The sequence below is a fragment of the Lissotriton helveticus genome, chromosome 2_2, assembly GCF_964261635.1.
Source record: "Lissotriton helveticus chromosome 2_2, aLisHel1.1, whole genome shotgun sequence".
In the NCBI taxonomy this organism is placed as follows: domain Eukaryota; kingdom Metazoa; phylum Chordata; class Amphibia; order Caudata; family Salamandridae; genus Lissotriton; species Lissotriton helveticus.
In genome coordinates this window covers 316559821-316579895 of record NC_136060.1, presented here as the reverse complement: position 1 = coordinate 316579895, position 20075 = coordinate 316559821, and positions in this window count along the sequence as shown.

Below are 20075 nucleotides of genomic sequence, written 5' to 3'. Positions count from 1 at the left end.
AAGGCCTGTATTAAATGAAAATGTACGTTGCTATGGAAGGCCTGTTCGTGGTTTCTTATGTTAGCAGAATCGAGAAGGCCTGAAATGTATTATTCCTTGGGAAGACTCTCAATAGAATGTAGTCAGCAAATATTGTACGTGCAAGGTTGTTCTGTTCACATGCTTTCCGTTGCAGGTGCAAGGACATTTTACTCGTTAGCTAGACTGATGCTCTTTGTTTTATGAGTTAGTTATGAAGGAGACCTGATACATAGTTGCATTGGAATCCGATAATGAAGCATCCATGCTGGTGACACCTGGGACCCAAGGACATCTCAACTGTCCTTGGATGAAGCACAAGTTGTGGAAAATCACCTTCCGAAGATGTGCGTCCAGAGGAGGTGTCGGGCGTGTTTTAGAAGTTGTGCATTTTGTATTAGGGACCGTGCCCTGAGGAAGAATAGGCAGATGAGGGTTGGAGAGGCAGATGAGGGTATGCGAGGCAGACGAGACAGAGAGGGTTGATGAGAATAGAGAGTCTTTAGAAGGGTAAGAGAAGGGATTGATTCTAAGAATGGAGTCTTAGACAGTTTGACTCAAATTCAATGTGAATGCACTTCTTAGGAAGTCTTCACAAACTGACACCTTTTTCCGATTTTGCTAGGAGGATGTTATGTTGGGATGTCACTTTAGTGATAGGGTAAGGACAGAATTAACCAAATTAATTTTCTCTTCTGTAATCTGATGAAGACTACTTTAGATATTGGATCAATTGTCATCTTTTTAGAATTGCTTATTCTTTTTGCTTTGCACCAAATTAGGTTTATTGATCTTTTTAGAATTGCTTATTCTTTCTCTATGCACAGAATTAGGTTAATCAGGAAAATGAACTTTGTATTAGTTCCTATGTATTTCCTCAACCCCGTAATGAGGTACTTGTATGTTCAGTTATTTTTGGCGCTATCATAAAACCTTTAAACTTAAGATGGAGTCTATGGGCCCAATTCACAGAACTAACTTAAGACAAAATCCTAAACTTACTACCATTTTGGTATACACAGAAGGCACTTACTTATTTTGGTATTCACAGAAGGCACTTACTAATTTCGTTATTCACAGAAATTAGGAATCCTAACTTTAGGACTCCTAAATGCCTTCTGTGAATACCGAAAGTCTTAAAGTTAGGATTTTTCTCAGTTTAGGAGTAGTAAAGTTAGGACTCCTAACTTTAGGACTTTAGTATTGCAGTCTGCTGTGTGCCTCATCTTGATATGTTTGCCTGTGTGTGGGTGTGTAAATACATCCCCTGTTATCACGTTGCCACAATGGCTACACTTATGACATTTGATCATCCCTTTATGGTGTAAAGAGTAAAATTGTAAATTGTAAAAATTGATACTTGTATAGCGCACTACTCACCCGCAAGGGTCTCAAGGCGCTTGTATGAATACCGCTGTGGAACCCATCCTGGCTTTCCCTGTGAGGTGTCCACTCCTGGGCACCCCCAAGGTGGAGGCCAGGCATCCTTAGCGTTGTGGGGGCCGCTGTGGAGATTAAGCAAGCTATTGCCCGGAGTTGTAGAGTGGGATTCCATGATTGGAATAGGCACCGAGGCGAGAATTATCAGGTCCGTGGAATTTTTGAGCCCAAGACCCGCCGAGGCGGAGAATTGAACCCTGGTCCCGGGCTAGACCTCTGCATCAGGGTCTGCCGCTCCAACCATTGAGCCACACTTCTCCAGTCAAGCTTAACACTACCTTGTTTGAAAATCTCTTTCAAGTTTTGTGACCTTCTGTGTGCAAACATTGGTGTACCTTTGAACACCTGCTGAAAATCCTTCTCCTGTTCAATTACTTCCCATCTTTTTAAAATACTTTTCTTGATCGCTCTAGCTGCTGTGGAGTGTATGATAACGAATACCTCCCTCTTGAGAGGTGCCTTTGTAGTCTTTTTTAATAAAACCTCTCTCTGCACTGACACAGCTTTACATTTAGCCTCTTGTAAAATCTTGAAGGGATAACCCCTATCTTCGTATGCCTTAGATGAGTTTTCCATCTCTTGCAGTCCCTGATTCTCATCAGAACAGATTCTCCGCACCCTCAGAAACTGAGAGAACGGTAAATGGTTTTTCAATGAGGTGGTATGAAAACTCTGGTAATGCAGGGCATCATACACAATATAACAGACAACAGCATGCCACCTCCGGGCCAGGGGAATGTGATGTAGCAGGGCCGTAGGACCTCATGCTTACTTGAACACCACACAGATACACCCAGATAGAGAGTGGAATTGGCTCTGAGCACGTGCACCTGGCCCATTTTATTGGCAGGGTCAAATGTCCTGTCACGCGTGTGCTGGATAGGTGTGGTGTGGCTTTACACCAGCCATGAGGGAGTTGCTGTGGCATGCTGACAACTAGACCTGTGACCAGTAGATCACTACAAGGAAACCTGGGACATGTAGTGTTGTCCCCCCCCCTGTGAACGTATTCGGAGTGGGCTGGCCTGGCTTATACCAGTCCAGCGTAAGGGTCTGAACAATGACCCCGGGGCTCTGGGCATGGTTCCATCCTGGGCTGGACAAGGAAGTAACTATTGCGTGTTTCTCTGTTGTAGTGCCAGCGCCACCAGCACTGCAATCAGCAATATGTCACCCTGTGACCCAAGTCCCACAACATTAGCAACATGGACGTAAGGGGAAATCACTGAGCCTACATTCATCCATACTTCCACACTTGATAGACCATTGACATGACACATTTGTGTGATTATGAATGTTTAATGCACGTTCAGTGGAGTGTTGCATTTGGAGCAGTACGTGGCCATGCAAACCCCACATTACAATGTTGGCACATTGAGGGCCAGCCAGAGTCCTTCAGGGAATGACAAGTCCAAAGGAAGAGGAAGTGTTCAGTCCGCAATATGATTTCTGCGTCATTGGCGATCAAACAGAATATGGCAGTCCATGTCGAGGTCCAAGGTGAGTGTCGCACAGTGTATTGGGGGACAGTGGAAGGTGATGATGCTGAGGTCAGAACCAAGCAGAAACAGGCCATATGGCGGACATGAATGCTACTGCGTCCTCCTTAACACTGAAGCAGAATCATCCCCATCTTCGTCCACTGCTGTTTCATGTGCCTCACTTGTGGGTGATGCTGGCCTTTCTCCAGCACTGTGTGGCACTGACACTTCAGGGGTCGGAGATGTGGACATAATAGTAGTGGCAGCATGCATCAGCGCCAGGCCTTGTGGCAGCTATGCCATGAGGATAGTCTTGAGGTCATTGAGGTACCCAGCTACCACTCACTGGTGTGCAGCTGTGGCAGCCGCTCTTTCTGCTTGCGTCCGCTCCATGGTCTCCATTAACCTCTGCATGTTTCCCAACTCTTGTGTGACATCGCTAGACCCACTCTGATTGGACAGTTGTTCTATTCTCTGAGTGAGGGCTCCAGTGATGTCAGAAATGGTCTGTTGGGAGAGCATGGAACGGACTGTGGTTGTCCGTTAGGGACTGTGAGCGGTTCCTGATGGGACATGGAACATACACGTATGGCATCTCGTTGGGGTGCCATGCGGTCGAAGCCCACCACACCTGTTCAGCCGAATCATCCTGGCATCCCAACACACGGCGTTGGAAGGCCATGTGTTCTTTGGGGGGGTCCTGAGGGGCAGCCATGATGGTAGGTGATGCCTGCTGTGTGGTCTGTGCAGGGGGTGGGGTCTCCTTGTAGCAGCTGGGCTGCCCTGCACCTGGAGGTGTGGTGCGGAGGCTGTCCACGAGCTGTTGGAGCACGTCGGAGTTGAAACTGTGGTAGTCCTCTTCGTCATCAGACAAGAGAGGTTCGGGCTGCTCTGCAGGAGGTGTTGATTCTCCCTCTGCAATGTGAAGCGGAGATGCAGTTTAACATTGTGTTTACATGTATGTTGTCTCATTGTACTTGTTTTCATACAGACTGCATGACTGTGTACATTGTGGCTGTTTGGGAGGAGCTGCCTATTTGATGGGGGTCAGTGGACATTTCGACAACATAATGGATGTGTCTTTGCACTTGTACATTGTCATCTCACGTTTCCCTGCAATGCCAAATGTGATTGGCCACTGTCTACAGCCAGTCTGCACCAGTTGTGTCCTTTGTTCTGATGTGGACGTGTTGCGGTTTGTACCACATTGTTGTCAGTATTAATGTGCTCTGCATGTTGTGTGTGAGCTGCATTTCAGGGGAGTCGCCCCTGCAGCTCTGATTTTGCTGCCCCTTCTCTATTTCATGCGATGCGCCTTTGACTTCTGTGCTCATGCAGTCCTGAGATGTTGCATACTTGGGTACATTGGTCGCTTGGTGGGAGTAGGGGGCTGGGGCATGGTTTATCTGCAGATGTGCTTAGCTCAATTGTACATGTGTGCCATTGTGCCCATCTCCCTCCATGCCCCCAGTCCCTGGCTATTACTCACCCTGGTGCTGTTGTGTCCAGTCATGTTAAATAGTATTTGTCCCCCAACTCCTGCCACCATCTTCCCACTGATGAATGTGGACACCATTTCCTCCATATCTTCCAGCTCCTCCTGTGGCGCAGGACTCCCACCTCCAGTCTGCAGTATTGCCTTCCGGTCGTTGGCGAGTTTCAGCTTGGTTTTGCGCTTGACATCTTTCCTGCACCTCTTGACCTCTTCCATTGTCCTCTTCAGCACTCTCACTGCATTCACCTTGTCCATTATGGACTGCCATAGTCCATTTTTGGTTGCCAATGACACAGTGAAGGTGACAAACAGTTGTTGATGGTGTTCTACCACCTCCGTTAACAGGATCCTGTTTTCCTGTGGACTGAACCGCTACTTCCTACTCTTCTTCTCCTTGGCCTTCCCTGATCCCGAGGTCCCAGGCTGGTCCTCCGGGGGGCTTGTGGGGTTCTGGTTGTCCTCTGTACTTACTCCAGCAACATCCATTGCGCTTTGCTGTTGTTTGGCATTTAAAAAAATTAATAAATCTACTTTTATGGTGATTTTTCCCACCTGACGTGTGTGAATTGCAAGCCTGTCGCTGGTTTTTGCTGATTTTTGTATCGTGATTGGCTTCATCACAACTTTTATTGACGCGTTATCTGGAGACTATCACATGGTACCGTCGTTTTGTGACTACTTAGTTAACACAGCGTAATTTTTCCGCGATAGACTGCGATGTTCAAAGTTGCATTTAGTTAATTTTGCGATGGTTATCACACGTTCTTGAAAATATCCCCCGAAGTTATTTAATGCAGTGGTTCTTTCTTGTTAACTTTAAGTGTGTTGCATTCCAGCGGAAGACATGAAAAGCAACGTTCACATAGACGTCTGAGCAGGACGCAATGGGCCAATAAATGCTGCTGAGTTTCATTCTTCAGCAGCTGGCATTCCTATAGGTTTACTGTTTAGTGATGGATATTTGCAAGGTTCATACCACCTTACAATGAATGCCAGTGAAATATTGGATTTTGAGAAGACTGTATGGCTGACATTTGTTTCCGTGTTCACCTCTCTCCACACCTTTATGGAATCGCGATGTGTTTTGATATTTGTGTACCACTGCGGGTGTAACATCTAACTGCACACTTGGCGGTCAAGCATCACAAATGATTCTGTTGAGAGGTTTCACTGACTTTTATCTTTTACTATTGGTGTTACAGGAGCCTGGCCTGCTTGTTCGCAATCTTTACTTCCATTTGTTCCTTTCATTATTGTACTGATGCGCTTTTGATTTTTATTTTCATCTATATATTTAATTCCCCTAATTTCAGGCTTGACTTGTTTCCCAGTACTTCAGTGGCCGACCAGAGATATGAAATCCATGTCTTACAGTCCTTCTTTTATTTCACTCCTTGGAAAAGGTCTGTCTTTTCACACCTAAGTTAGCCTCCTTTGTGAAGCTAGTGCTTTTAATTGAGAAAGTAACTGGAATGCACACCCGGTGCACAGCTGGCGCACTACAGGCAAGAACATTCACAACCCTACAGGCACACAGCACACCAATCTGTTTCTTTCACCCGCATACTTTTTCTCGTGGGATCCTCAACTCAAATCATTAATTCAAGACACTTGCTCCATTGACTTCTAGTCTCTTCACTAATGTGCAGGTACGGTCTCAACTGATATCCGTGGGTATTCATAGGGAGCTATCTAGTATTTGTACAAACACGTCCCCTATAGGCTCTGTTTCTTGTCTATGTATATAAAAACGAATGTATGTCTGTCTGTCTGTCTGTTTGTCCTTTATGCATTACTAAACCATTCATCCGATCGCCAGGAAACTTTGGGAAGTTATTGAGTACACTCCTGCAAAGGTTTCTGGCATAAACAATTTTTAAATATCGGCCAACCAGGGCCCTCATAATCTTTGGAATACTGATGTACGCACCAGACGGAAAAACAAAAAATTGTGTATCCACAAGCACTTGAAAAAATAAATAGAATTAAAACGACACTTTGAAATGTTTTCCTTATTAAAATGAATACGTTTCAATAAAAATGACACAATGTAAATTGAATGTTATCATAACGAGTTTCCTTGAATTTCCTTTCTACGGAGATCGCAGCAACGCGCGACGGGTAAGCTAGTATTTGAATAAATGCTCATATTTCCAAGACATCTTCAGCCCACGTGACGTTGATCCCACTGAGCCCATCCATGGGCTGATTGGTGTTTCAGATAACTGTGCGTTCCATGCAAACTTTAACTGGGAAGGCCTCTCTATGCACTAGTAGAAGTTAAGTAGTTATTCCACTATTTGTGGCTTTGTTCGAAAATTATGTTAATTAGGTGATACATGTTTACTGCTTGTAATAAACTTTGGCTTGAAACTTAAATGCTATATTCTATTAACTACATCACCTTTGCATGATGGCAGCACTGCAGAACATATCAAGCGCAATCTATTGTAATATGCCTTATCAGATTTCCTTCTGCCTCTCTATGTATTTTCGATGACTAATCATTTTTAGGAAAGGCGAAGAGAAAATTCGCTGGTCTTTTCCTGCTTCTCCTTAATATGGGATTTATTTTTTACGTGTGAGCCACTAGGTTTTTCCAATCGCGTCACTTCTCAGACGTTCACGAAGAAGTTGTGGAGCAGTGAGTCAGGCGCTGGTTTTGATCTCAAGCATTAACTCACAAAGCCCACGTCTCATTTCCCAAGAACGCACCTGCCATGAATACTTTAATACAGAAACGGATTCATTTGTGTACATTGACATGTGTAATATGATGAACAATATATTGCACATGCAACCTAACCTGTTTCAACGTAGCAAATGTTGAAAGAAGTGCTTTATACGTCATAGAAGGAAATGCAAATATTTAATAACAACAAATATGCAAATCTTCATGAATGCCTCGCTCATATATGTTGTATCACCACATCCTGCAGTTCTGTGGACTTCTGCCAGGAGGAAAACAGAATGCTGCCAAAGGAGTCAGGCCTGCACTTGTTGAGGGCTTAAACTTGACACTTTCCCTTCCTGGCATTGAAAGCTTGATTGTGATACACGGGCCAATTAAAGCACCGTGCAGACAATGCATTTATTGCAGCCAAGAAGAGTGCAGACTGCAAACAACCCCACGGAAAAGTTGTTCCTCCTAAAGATGAAGGATTTACCTGATTTATATTCAAATCTGGCGAATTTCGGGCATGAGGAGTACCATATACAAGGTAAAAGATTGAGAAGAAAATAGCTATTATGAGACATTTATAAAAGAGAGTAGTGCAACTGTTGGACCATTTACAGGGTTATCCCCAAACCTGTTACCATCCTTTTGTATTTTTTCTGACCTGCTATTGTTGGTTTTTTGACATTGTGCACTTTACCACTGCTGATCAGTGCTAAAGTGCTTGTGTTCTCTCTGGTAAAATGGGTGAGATTGGTTTACACCTCTTTGGCATATTTAATTTACCTGTAAGTCCCTTGTACAGTGGTATCCCATACACCCAGGGCCTGTAAATTAAATGCTACTACTGGGCTGTATCAGACTGCAGGAGGTAGCCCATACACCCTATAGAGATCAGGGCGAACATTTATAGCATACAACAATGTCTCTAAGGGCATTAGTTAATGGTCAATTTAAAGCAGCACAATTAATTGCTGGGAGCCGAAGGAGAAACCAGGGAGACAAAAATACAATTGTACAACAAAAGATGGGGTTTTGGTGGTTGCATATATTTGTTATAAATAACTTCATATATTTCAACATGTATAAGAATAGCACTGCGTTACATTAAATGGCATGTAACCTGTGGGATACTGTGCACAAATGCTGGTGAAATGGTGACGACGCAAGTGACAGGTGAGGAAGTATGTACAGCGACACGTAGGGGAGCGACAGGAAAAACAGTTGATGGTGACATTTTTACATAGTAGAGATACCCAAACAATGAATGTTAATATATACAAATGAAGTCAAGATGGGTATCCTCGAGGAGCTAGCGCCAAGATTTTTGCTGTAAGAGTCGACGGTGTTTCGGCCTCTTGAAATGTTTAGGCCATCATCAGGACCAGGTTACTCTTATTTTTAGGTCTCGTCTAGCGTTGCAGCACACACTCTCTGCCCATCATTTTCGTTGGCTTGTGTCTTAAATGCCACCTTCTGATTGGTTGTAGGCTTGTTAGTCCCGCCTTATGACAGCCATGTCGTTATTTGTGTCCTTCCACGGCTACTGGCCCCTTTACTACACAGACTGCTTTCTTCCCGTCGTGTCCCCCTCCTAGTACAATGCCTTCTCGCATACTTCCTGATGTTTAATACACTGAAACTGAAATTCCTCATGTCGCAGATAGCGACACACCAGTGGACTGACGAGCACTCTTGGTTATCATTAGCCGTTCAGTCACACATACTAAGTGACGTTTCAACTTTCCCTGACGGTTTTGTGCACCTAAGTCCAAGCGACAATGAATGCGTCCTAGGACATGTGCACACGCTCCGTTCTGATGAACACTCATGGTTATCATTAGCCATTCAGTCACACATACTAAGTGACATCTCAACTTTCCCAGCTGGTTTTGTGAACCTACGTCCAAGAGACAGTGAATGCGTGTTAGGATGCTGGCACACGCTCCGTTCTTCACACTTCTGTGCAGTGCAGCGCGTTCATGAAATGTCCTATGTTGCTGCTGCTGCCTGACCATGGATGTGCGCATGCAGTGCGGTACGTGCATGAAGTATCCTATGTTGCTGGCACTGCCTGACCATGGATGAGCGCATGTGTGTTGCGGTTTCTGACAGGCACGGGTTCGCAGGAACAGGGTAACGTCTCTCTGGGCCCTGAGGCGGCTGAAGGGGAAACTGCGTGTTTAGGATCCTCTTGATCCTGGGGACTGGTCGCCGGGGCAATCTGAGCAAGAGGATGAGGAGGAAGAAGCGGATGTCCCTGTCCGGAGTAAACACAAGAAGGGCAAGAAACTTCTGCAAGAGAGATGAGTTACCAACCGGTTAGAGCTGGTCGTAATATCCGGCACATTCGAGTCACGGGTTGAAATGATGCTACTGAGTTGAAAGAAGCCCTGTCACGGTATTTTGAGTTAGCACATTACGTGAAGGGGCAACAACGTAATACATGCCTAAAGGGATTGATAGCACTCAGGACAGGGGAACTGATCCTAATAGGAGAACTAAAGTTGTCAGTAAACTCCGACAATACTTCATGAGGAGCAGCAATATGACAAAAGTTGGGACAGCCTCCAGTTACCTTATGTCAAGCCTGAGTAGCTTATCCAGTTCTTGTTCAAATTTCGCATTGTGATATCTACATTTTAAAAGGGAATGCCAAACTACAGATACCAAAATGCAAAGTAGAAACCCAGGACTGGATGACTTGCTTATGCCATCATGGTGTTACGGGAGAAGTCTGAAGCAGCTTCTAGGCGACGACAATACTGACTGGAGAAGGTGTATAGATGAGATGAAAAAACACATTGTGGCCACATAGAGATATAATCTAGAATTATTGAGCTTCTCACCATTGATAAGGCCACAGAGCAGTCCTAGTCACATCTGCTTCTGACGCACCTTTAAGTAATTGCTAGAGTGCTGCACAGTGAGGTGCAATATGGAAGGTGTTGGGTGAAGTGCCTTCGGTTTGTATAAATGCTCCGAGGGTCGTGCGTGAGGTGTTGGCAGTTGCAGAAAAGTACGAGTAAAGTAGACACTGTTGTTTATGCAGATAGTGCCATTTTATTAGGTCTTAACTACATGCAGCTTTATATTTCTGATGTCGAAGTTCTTTTGTGAGCAATACCAATTCTGAAAGTGGTCTTGTGGCTGGCTCATTGATTACTTTTTTCCCCCTTTCTTGTCAGTGTCATTTGTTGGCTTACCATTCAATGGCTTTCCTTCCACTTCTTACCTTTGTACCTCCCCCCGGAGCATAGCTTAGCACAGTATAGCTTCTTTACCATCCTTTTTGATTGGATGACTTGTACCTTTCCACTACTCACATTCAGGGACTACTTGTTTCTGTTTCTTTGATTACTTCATGGGAGTGTATAGGTTTTCTTGCTCTCTCTTCATGTGTCGCCTCTCTCCTCCAGTACCCATCCCTCTATATGCTCCAAGCTGCTCCTTCCTCAGCAAACAATAAATAAATAGCATGTCAGCTGCATCATGCCATTAGTGTGTTCATGCGTGGTGACACAGGGGAGCAAATACATAATCATGCTGAGCCAACATAGTGTTATGATGAATAAATGTACATGCGTAATGCCACAAATAGCAACATTTGCAGCATCTGGTTTGATAAATTGAGGTATGGCCATAATGAGCTATAGTTCATAAATCCACATATAACCTGGATATGTGAAAGTAGTTTCCTTTCACTTGTAAACAAAAGAATACTATATAGAAATGAATAATGCAGATGGGTATAGTAGCCGGTAAAGATGAGAGGAAATATGGGGGTCGAGAGAGAGAAATAGCCTGAAGAATTGTTGGCCTATCCTGGTTTGTGTGGCGCAGATGATTGCCAGTTTAGTCTGCATGCCACTTTAGAGTGACAACTGCAATGTATCAGGTAAGTTGTAAAGAGTTCTTTTGCAAAGGGGTTGCTTTTGGCTGGGGAATGTTGACATTTGTCTTGGGGTACAGAATTCTATTTTACAAGTTGCTTGGTTGCTGATATCTACACTTTGCCTTTTATTTGCTCGTGGTTAATAACATAGAAAAGCTAGCCAGATTTGTGCCACTGGTTCCGTTTTGAGATTTCTGTAGAAATGGCAGTTCTCTCAAAGTCCTCTGTCATCTAACATGACTTTTCCTTATTTCCTGTCACTTTGCCAATCATTATTTTATAAAGCTTGAATACATGCACCTCTGAGCAGATTTTGACACCATATTTGTTTAAGCAGATCACAGATTCCAGACTGCAGGAATGTGATACAACTAAGACAATCCAGGACACTCAATCAGGAGAGTTAACCAGTAATGGGTTCAGAGAAGGCGATGATGAAGCAGAGGAAGGGGGAACATCTGAAAGCCATCAGCAGACACCAGCTAGTATGCAGGCACTTTATGGCCTCTGTTGAATTCTGCAACTCATTCTATAGTAATGGATCTAATGGTAATGTTAGGGAGACGTCATAGAGCAATTTGCGGCGTTGAAACTCTCCATTCTTTACCTCAATTCCAGGCATGTGTTTGATTTTGTTCACCAAGGTGGAGAGTTCAGAATGCCATGTTACTGATCATAGTAATAGAATTTGACAGAATGTATGTATATTGTATTTCTGTTGTGCAAACTTAGTCAATAGGCTGGAGTGCTGCACATGGTCTAATATAAGCAGAAAGTCAATGAATAGGAAGAAAGGGTGATGGGTTGAGGATGCTTAATGCATTGCGATGTAGTAGATTTTAAAGAGGTGAGTCCACAATTCTTTCTGAAATAGTAGCAGCATTGGGGCAGTCCCGATGAATATACGGATGTAGTCTCAGATCCTGGGTGCATAGATAGAAAGGCCTGGTGTCTCGTTTTTTTCTTTTTTACACTCCTTGGTCTGCTGTCTGATGGTGTCCTGGCTGTACGTGTGCCGAGATTCACTAGAGATGTTGAGCTTGTCTACAAGAGAAGCAAGTGTGCTGGTCCTGATCCCTTTGTAAATGATGTAGCTGGTTTTGAAGATGGTGTGGTCCAGCCTTGGGAGCCAATGAAGTTCCATCAGGATAGGGGTGATGTGTCCATATTTCATCCGGCCATGGATGAGAAGTCCTGCAGTGTGTAGGATGTCCATAAAGGGTGCTGATGTGATGTCTGGGAGGCCATAGGGTAGGGCATTACCACCAACAAGAGGCATGAGTAAAAGAACTTGTTCAGCAGTTCCAAAGTCGCCATTTGGAAGAAATGGTTTTTCATTAGAAAGCAGAGCAGGTAACAGGCTGTTATTGTATTTTTTGAGGGAGAGGTTGGTGTTCAGGATGAATCCAATTTATTTGTCACTCAGTGAGAGTTGGAGTTTGAAGAAGCCATGGTTCAGGTCATTGAGCTAGGTGTGTACTGTATATTGTTTCTTGTTCTTAGCAAATGTTAGAAATTCTGTCTTGGTCGGGTTAAGCTTCAGGTAGGCACTAGGCATACAGGTCTGGATTATGTACAGGCAATATTGAAGCGTTGAATGACTGAGGCAGAGGAGACTTTCAAGTGGAGTTGTGCATTGTTGGGATATTGGTAAATCTTGATGCTGTTATTTGTGAGTAGCAAAACCAAAGGGTTTGTGGGTTTGGGAGTAGAGCACCAAACGGGTCCATGCATTGGTTGAAATTGACAGCAGCAGGAGACCGTGTGGAGCCCTGGGAGACTCTGCATGTGATAGGTATCGTTTGCAAGCTGGGTGGAATGGTTTGCCATATTGAGCAACTTTGTTTAGAGATAAGATAGATCGGTTACCGCAATCAATTCTTTTTTTATTAGTTTATTTTAAATGAAACTGAAGTACTCTATAGTTGCAAATGCCAGTTGATGTGTATGCAGCAAACGGAACAATCATTCTTATGATTATATGATTCTATATTGAGTAATATTGCAGTAGTAATAGGCGGTTGTTACCATCCAAGGCAGTCTTTTTAATGTAGGGGCACCCTTCCTTAAACAAATGACTGTACTCCACCACATCACAACATAGTGCTCCACATCATAACAGGTACCTGCACCTAACTCCACAGGATACAACACTTCGCACCATACACCAGTACTGCGCTATACAAGAAATCATTAATAAATACATACAACAAGAGTTTAATAAGACATATTAATACATAAAACCATACTCAGTACATAATACTTTCTAAAACACCAGAAGCTGGTGCATAATATTTATTCCACATTTCTGTTATAAAATCCAAAGCTTCTGCCTGGCTCTTGCCACACAATTTACAATACAAAGAAACAGGTTATTTAGCTCTGAGAGGAGGACTATTAGAGAAAGCAAAAAAAAGTTACAAAAAAGGGTTGGAGTTTCTTTGCGACACGTGAAACTTTTTAAGGTCGAGCCTAGTGGCAGCGCACATGCACTACTCACTCTGCGAGGCAAGCTGTATATGTGTATGCACTGGAAGCCCCGCTCATTGGCTTGTGTCATTATCCTTGATAAATACAGGCTTCTGACTGGTAAATAGGCGTGTTAGTCCCTCCTTGGTAACACCTTGTCATCATTTGTTACCTCCTATAAGGACTGGACCTTTGACTTCGTTGTTACACAGTGCATATTATATAAACTGGTGTAGTGGTAGGTCATTCACACTTCAAGGTCAGTCCTGACATGCTGATAGGTAGATCTCTTTCACTCCCTTTCTTTGCTTTTACCAATCGTTGCACTATCCCAGCTCTCACATTGCCTTAAGTGGCCTATCTGAAGCAAAAGAAAAAAGCAAAATCGTGTAATTGTCTGAAAGTGATTAGGAAATGCATCTAATTGCGTTCATATGAATACATTTGCATGCAATCAATAGATCTTTAACCTGCACAAAGATTAATATTTAACAAACCTACAGCTGTAATTGAAAATACAGGACTTTTCATCATATTTTTGGAGAGTATTCCACCAGACGCTTCAAATAACTTCCTTTCCCAGTCCACAAAAAAAGCAGCCTGGTGGATGGCATATATTTCTTTGCTTCAAAGGTAATCTACCATCTCCCTGTGATGATCAGGGCACATGCCTTCTGGATGCTGTTCAACAAGAAGGTTTGTTATCTGTGAGGTGCACTAGCACTGACTGAATAGTGTCTTAGTTATTTATGCATGCCAAACAGAAGTCAAGGAGGGCTTGATTTAGGCCACATTTTCCTGCTGAAAAGCAATATTTCTCTCCATGTGTTCCCATACCTGGCGTGTCACACAGTCTGGTGCTTACTTTCCCTCCATGTTAAAGAACAGTAGATGTTTCAGCACGCAAGCTAATGTGCTGCATAGCTAAATACATATAAGGTCCCATAGGCGAGACCGTTTGCTTTGCAAATGCTTGTAATAACAGTACTGTGGGTAAGAATAAAAACACACAATGGTGGACCGAGTGGAGTGAGAAGGAGGAAAGTGAAATTTTAGAAAAAGAGGGGGGGGGGATTGGATGAGCCCAAGGGGGAAGTTGAAGACAGATCATAACGTGGCGAACACGTTAGAAAGGGTTAGAAGATTACTGCATGTCTAGGCTCAAAGAAAGAGGCAGGGCAGAAAACAAGCTGACACTACCTGTGATCAGGAAGCGCGGTAGCGCAAGGGCTTACGAGTAGTATGCAACAGGAATCCCAATCGTAGGTGTGTGGAGTACCTTAAAGAATCAGGCTAATTCAGGATGCATCTATCTGAAGTGAGAAAAGTAAAAGTAAGTACGCCGGTCAAAGTCCTGTATTTTTTCTGAACTGCTTTTGTTGTTTTTTTTACTCTGGGCACTTTACCACTGCTGATCAGTGCTAAAGTGCATGCATTCTCTCTAGTAAACTTAGTAAGATTGGTCTACACCTGTTTGGCATATTTAATTTACCTGTAAGTATCATGTACAGTGGTATCCCATACACCAGGGCCTGTAAATTAAATGCTACTAGTGGGCTTGCAGTACGGCTTGTGCCACCAACCAAAGTGGCCTTTCATACCTGTCTTACGCCTCTGCCACTACAGGGCCTGCACATGCAGTTTATTGCAACAGTTATGTGGCATTTAAAGTGGTTGCCACATCTGAATAAGTCACCCCTAAGGTAGGCACTAGCTAGCTCTATGGGCAGGGAGCTGTGTAGGTAAAAGGTAGGACATGTGCCTTAACTGTGTGGCATATCCCGGTCACACAACCTATTTGGATTCTCACTGCTGTGAGACTATCCTCTCAAAGGTTTGCATTGGGAATTCCCTGATATATGCTTCAGTGGTAATTTGTAATATGAAGGAGGTAGCATGGCCATGTTTTGTATACTTGGAATAGTAGTAATTATTATTGGTGAAAGCGGATTTGTTATTACTATTTTGGAAATGGCACTTTTAGAAGTGGGCATTTCTGTGTCCTTATGACTCTTTGTGCCCTGCCTGGTTGTGTATTCACTGTCTGGTTTAGACTAACAGGAGAAGGGAATGTGCATTCACTCTAAACGGTCACAAGGGGTATTGAGGTGTGTTCTGCCTTTCCTGGGTGACTGAGAGCTGGGCTGAATAGACCTTGGCTTCATTAGGAGTGGTGAGAGGTGTTTCCCCTTGCATCTGAATAGGCCAGGTCTGCATTTAGAGTGGTGGGAGGACCTGCACCTGAATAGGGCTGTGTCTGACTTTCACAATGCTGTCTCTGCTCCCCAGTAGTGTTCTTGGAGCCATGCCTTGGGATGTGAATATGGGTGTTGTGCACGTCTAAATATTGTTTGAAGTGCCCCCAGAACAAAGTACAGGGGCTGTGACCCCATAATTTTAGACACTGCGTGGAAATGTATCCAGACGTTGCTGGCTCTACAGACTGTACTGGAGGGCTATCGGGGTTCTCATTGGAAACCACCACTTGAACTTGGATTTGCTGTGCTGGCCTGCTAAAGAAGGACTGCATCTTCACCTTTCAAGGACCATGTGTGTTGACCTGCCTGTGCCCTGCCTGTGTGCCCCAGTGATCTCCAAGGGCTTAGTATCCTGATTGGCTAGACCTGCGTGTGGAGACCAATTTGCCTTTCTATACACTCAGCGCTGTGGAGGCTGGCTGGTTAGGGTGCCTTGTTTTCCTATTACCAGCCCTCTGATCAAGCACACTCTCTGAGGTCACCCCGGACAGGCACAGGCCGGCATCCACTTCAGTTCCCCCTCATGGTGTGGAAGTGGTTTCCCATGGCTGCTGGTGAGCGAGAAACAGACTGGGTTCAACCGCACTGCCTACACAGAAGGAGAGAGTGCCTGTTGTGCGTGTGTCACAAAGGACGTGTGTGGCTTTTTCTTTTGGGCAGAAGGTATTGTGTGAGGCGGGGGGAAGCCATGTACCCAGGGCCATGCAGGATCAACAACCGGATGTCCATGCCTTGCAGCCACACATGGGAAACCTCCCCTCAGAACGGCCCTGTGAGGCAGGGAGTCGGAATGAGCCTCTGGCGCTGCCCTGGGGCCACCTCGCACCAGGAGCGCCAGCACGTTTTTCATCTTTGCAGCTTATGGCTATAACCTAACCCCCAGTGAGTGGGGCTGAGCTTCACTACTTTCAACAGCTGGGCCACTTGCTCACCGGCAACCAGCCCTTTGGTGAGGGGAGATCCCACACCAACGTGGGCAGTGCGGGTGCCCCCCCTCCATGTTGTGTACACACCTGGAGGCACGGTAGTGGATTTGACAGGACAGGGTAAGCCTTGACAAAGGCCTTCGCTCCTCATTTGGAAATAGGAGGAGCATTGAAGGTCCCGATCGGGAGCAATAGTTACTGCATTTCCAGTTGTAGGCAGACATGTGGCCCAGAAGCCTACGGGAAGGGCACAGAGACACAAGGTACCATATAAGAGAAGTGCATGTGCTGCTCTTGGTGTTGTGACTTGTAATATATGGTAATGTGGAGATGCTGGGAGTAATTCTGCTGTGATGTTCACTCCCCAACAGCTTGGTGCCTATACCCTGATGTTATTATGATGAAGGCTGTTTTTCCTCGCATTCCCAGGATGGGCATAGTATGCCCAACAGCCATGATTGATGTATTACCTAACTCCTGAATTTTAGGCCCTGCTATGTAATAATGTTTATGGTTTATGCCTTGCATTTGTCAGACTAACGAAAGTTATTCCTGGATTCGCCTGATATGGTCAGTGGTGTTGTTTTTGTAATGTGTGCAATCTTTGAGTATATAAACCTATTGCACTATCTATGCTGTTATGACCATTGCCTAGTGGCAAAGTGATTTTATCATCTATGCGAGGTCATGATAAGTGCCTAGTGGAACAGTGTGGTCTAATGTGTTTTATGAAAAATACAATGGATATTTTTATATAACCTTGTATGGAGTCTCTTTTTGTGTGGTGTGCCTAGTGTGTTACTGGTGGTTGTGTGCGTGTGTGTGTTACGCAAACTCTTTACACATTTCCTCTGGGATAAGACTGACGCCTCTGTCAAGCTACCAAGGGGGTGAGCAGGGGTTATCTTATGTGTGTAACTCCCTTACCCTGACTAGAGTGGTGGGTTCTCTCTAGCTTAGGTGCATACCCTAGCCAACCAGAAACCCCATTTCTAACAGCAACCTAAATCGTGCACTTTCATATTGACATGGTATTGGAGAAGCATGTTTTTAGTGTTGAATAACACTGATCAATCAGGTTCTCTCACGCTACAAACGAGACATTAGAAAATTGTGAATTCTGCTTTCCAAGCTACTAATTAAATTTTCCTGTTGTATACTCTGGTTAACTGTGTTCCACTGTGCTAATCTTTAATGCGATAACAATGTGTGTGGTTCCACTGACCTATCGGCAGCGGCAACCACAACCCCCCCAGGGATGGGGGGCCGGCCAAGCACTTTGCCAGGGCCGGTTTTGGTTCCCAGTCCGGCTCTGTCTGCTCCTACAAAGAATTAAAATGAAATGAGTTTGAAGTTCTCAGATATGTTGAACAGCCCTTGTTTCCTAATGTACAATCGTAGGAAACGAGGCCTAAAGCCACAGATGAAGTAATACCAGATATGTGAGCCAAAACTAACAGCCAGGACAAGAAAGTGAATTTGAAAGACTAGAGGAAACTCAGAGTGCATGGAGCGAAAACAACTGAGATGTGTTTGGACATCACAATACTAGGCTCATACAATTCATCACATCAATTACAGGCAAAAGAAAATGCAATAGTTTGCAAAGCTGCAGAATATGCCCCTCCCTGGATATGCTTGCACGTAAATATCCTCCCTATGTAGGACTAAAGGTTAATGCGAGTACCCAAGCAGGGCGTAGCCTGGGGATCATAGGTCCTAGTCCAAACAATGAAATTCGCCCCCAGCCAATATTAAAATACTGCTATAAATGAGGTGAGGTTCGCCCATCACACTCCAGAATCCCGGTGTCACTGCACCTCTTACACTAATGTAATTCATGGGCCTCCGTGTTCCTCGTTCTACTAGTCTTTTCTTCTCTCTTCCCACCCTACCCCACACTCCTCTCATCTCCTTCATAAATGTAATGCTCTCTTCTATCCCTTTCCTTAGTTTCTCTTATGTGAATCTTCTGTCTCACATTCATGCTCAACTCCTTCATCCTTTCTCTCCATTTTTCTGATTCCCTTCTCTTCTTTTTCCGTTGCTCACTTTACTCAACAATATCTCTGTTCTCTTTCTCGCTCAACCCTATTTCCTTCTCCTATTCTGTCACCTTTCTTGCCCTCCTCCCTGCTCTATCACCCCTTTTTTTGTCTTGCATCCCTTTGAACTCTCTTCTTGGTTGTTTCCTCATTCTCTACTTCCTCCGTACCCCTTCCCTCCGAAGAGTAAACACCTCCAAGCCTCGGACATGCACCGTGTCTAAATAATTGAATAAAAGGCTCCTTCTGAAATTACATCATCTAGTGCGGGGCAGACTGGGCCCACTCCCACCTCTAGGCCCCGGTGCATTGCACCGACTGCACCAATAATAGCTATTCCTAGTAAGCAGATGGGACTTCCAGATGGTATGACAGGTCAGTATGTGGACATTTTTTTGGGATGTTTGTGGGCCCACTTTATTTTAATTTTCTGGTGGATTAAGTGATTATCCTAATATTAAAATAAAGATTGCGTGCAGCATGCACAAATGCATGTTGACTTCCAAACGTTGAGAAAGACCTATGCAGTGTCGCTTTACAAGTTCAGAATTGCCCCAATTTACAAATTGGTCCCTTTTTACAGAATAAAGAATGAACAAATGCTATCCACTGTGAGCTGTAGCACGTTATGCTGTAATCATAGTTAAGAGCTTCATTTGATTCGGGGAATGGCACTACCCTGTTTTTTTTCTTACTTCAGTACCTCTCAGCTCACCCTCGTTTGGGGGTGTCACCATCCTTGAGCTCATCGCCACCTTCTAAACAGGGAAATTGCCTGATATAGCCTTCAATAAGCTCAATGACCCTGAAAACATTGCTCTCTGTTTATTTTAATGTGATCACACTCTCAAATCACTCTGTATCAACTACCTGGAGGATGAAAATGTGGGACTACACATGTCTAATCAGTTGACGGGCACTACCCTGAAGTAGCTCGAAGAAACCCTTGATCTGTAGGTGAACTCTAGGAGAAAAGTGCTGAGATCCTCAAAGGCATCCTCATAGACATGAAGGATAGAGGGTCCATCTCCTAAATTTTAATTGATTAAGCAGGAGATGCACCATTGTAAAGCAAGATTACCTAGCCAGTGAAGTTGAACTATATTTAGGTGGAAGCTTTGTATCCCAGTTGTTATCTTGAAGCACTGTTTATGGTAGATTTGATTTTATATTTGTAGAGCGTATGAATTCTCATGTGCATCTTGACGCTAGCATGTGCAAAAAAAATGTACTTAGGCAACAGAAAGGTTTAAAAAGAAATAGAGAGAAAATCAAAGCAACCAGGATCTAAGATGTTTCCTGAAGCAAATCAAATTGGATTGACATTTAACATGCCAGGGCAGGGCAGTCTATTCCATAGTTGGCAGGTGG